We start from the raw sequence: 2,514 nt of genomic DNA, 5'->3' as shown, positions 1-2,514 counted from the left end.
TTAACATGTTAAACCAAAGATCATGAATACCCCTTATATAGATAGCTAGATAATCTAAACACTGAATTTTATATATCAATCCTGATCGACTTTTAATTTTAATTTTGTCCTTCAAATTGCTATAATAATTTTTAATTTTACTGTTAGGCCTATAACATAATGATTATTCATCAACATCATAATGTTTTTCATTATTACGTTCATCTTGGAGATCCAACAAAAATTTTTTTTTGAAGTCCTGTTTGGTTTTGTTGTAACCTTTTGTTTAAAAAAAAAAAAAAGATTGTTTTTTCTTTCCAACAGTAACGAGTAGTTATGTTTTATTATATATATATATATATTGTTTGAAAATAGAGTAAATAGATTTTTTGTACTAATTAGCAAACACCAGCATCGTTTCGACGTTGCTATAGATAATAAGCCCACTAGAGTCAATCCAAGAAGGTGCAAGATGCGGGTCATACCTAATAATATATCATTTTATTCAGCCATTGCAAGACCGATGGCTACCATATGTTCGTTGCCTAGGGAAGTGTGACAATGCTTCATTTTATTTACGACATATTGAAGTAAACCAGTTTTTTAATTGTTTCTCCAATGAGAGATGTATGTAAAACAAGATCAACTCAGGCGAAGAAATATATGGGTTAAACAAATTATTAGTGCACTTCATTGGAAAAAAAGACACATATATTGTAAGAGACTACTCATTAACTTAACAATTGTTTTGAAATAGTTTTTATTTTTAATGTTCTGTTAATTTAAAATATTTGTATCTTGTTTTCTTATTTAGCCCTGATGAAGCCCTGCAAAGTGGGGCGAAACGTTGGCTAACAATAAATAATTTTTTGTTACTATTTGCATGCCTTTATTGACCGCCTTCTTTTTTTTTTGTGTGTGTTTTTTTAAAAACTTATTTATCCATTCAAGTAAAGGTTTTTTATTATATTTTCCTTTTAATCTATGTGTTAGTCTTATTCTCGTAAAATGTATCTATTTGTTTGTTCTTGGTAAACTGATCTACTGCTGTGACTATGAATGATGGTCTGATCTCACATTACCGTCTAATATTGAATTTTTTAAGCGGGTCACTGAAGAGGATCTAGGAGGGTGAATTCCGGAGAGCGAATTTGTTGATCGGGTGCATTGAAAAATTATGAAAGGATGAAATTGGAGGAGCAGAAATGAGAAAGAAAAATATGAATGAATGAAACATTTGTATTTGTTGTACAGACCGAAATGGATTGTAAAAGGAAACTGTAGGGGGGGAAAATATTGTTTATTATATCTTATTATTGTATCTCTTTTTTTTTCTCATTATACCACGTATGTGTAATTTATATATGTCCGATTACGGATTGATAAGTATGCTGTGTGAGATAGCAACCTAATGTATTTAGGCAGCATAGATAAATAAAGTATTTCACTCTTTACTGGTGTTATTTAAAACGGGATCTTAGATTCATGTTATGTTTCATAATATCACTAGCCCCATCAAATACCCTATCATCCATTAATTTATTTCAACTGCTAAATATGGTATACTCTAAATTACTTAGTAAATATGTTTATAGTTTATTGTGTTCAGCCGTAACATAACGGAGCGTTTTCCGAATTGTATTATGAAAATTAAAGAATTGATTACGATTACCCCCGTTACAACGGTGGTGACAACATCACGTCCTGGAGCAGAGTATGATCATGACCTCTTGCCAGTCCCAATTCCTATCATAACAGAGAATATCAATCGGGTAAACAATCGCCGGTCCAAGAACCCGGTGAAAAAAATTAATTTAATTCACACTAATTTTGATGAAAAAAAAACCTATAGGGAGTATGTAGCTCATTGGTAAGGCATTGGGCTATTGACTCCAAGGACCCGGGTTTGGTCTCCCCGGCCTCATTAAGTGGGTACTCTTAATTGTGTAAAAAAAACTGGCGTTTGAGCCTGATTCTGACAAAATGACCTTGCTGAATTAATAATTCTGGGTTAACTAATTAATTAATATATTATTAATACAATATTTGGGGGAATAAAAAATAGAAGCTGTTTCGAAACATTACAAAAAAAATAATTTTTTATTTTCAGCTCCATATTTTTGAAACAACCAACATTAAAAAACAATTTATAATAACATCATTTAAAGTAGAGTAAATTTGCTAAAATATGATCCCTCTCAGAGCTCATAATTAATTATATTTTCAAACGGCAACTTTTTTTTTTTTTCCAAATAATGGAAAATAAATATTTCGTAAATTAATTTTGATAAATATCATGAACACTACTATTCGTACCAACGACGTACAGATTTTTATTAGCTCTCAATTTAGAAGTAACAGGAGGAACAGAAATAGCAGTTTCCATGATATTCGCAAAAACAAATTGATAAAATGTTAATATTGCTTTCGTTCATCGGAAAATAACTTTTCGCTTATCTAAAACTATATCTCGGGCATTATTAGACGTACATATCCTATTAGCACTAAAATTATTTTATTAATTTATTACTAATT

Source organism: Halyomorpha halys, unplaced genomic scaffold (assembly GCF_000696795.3).
Source record: "Halyomorpha halys isolate HHAL.00 unplaced genomic scaffold, Hhal_1.1 Scaffold1074.1, whole genome shotgun sequence".
NCBI lineage: Eukaryota > Metazoa > Arthropoda > Insecta > Hemiptera > Pentatomidae > Halyomorpha > Halyomorpha halys.
Note: the sequence above shows the minus strand (reverse complement) of the source record.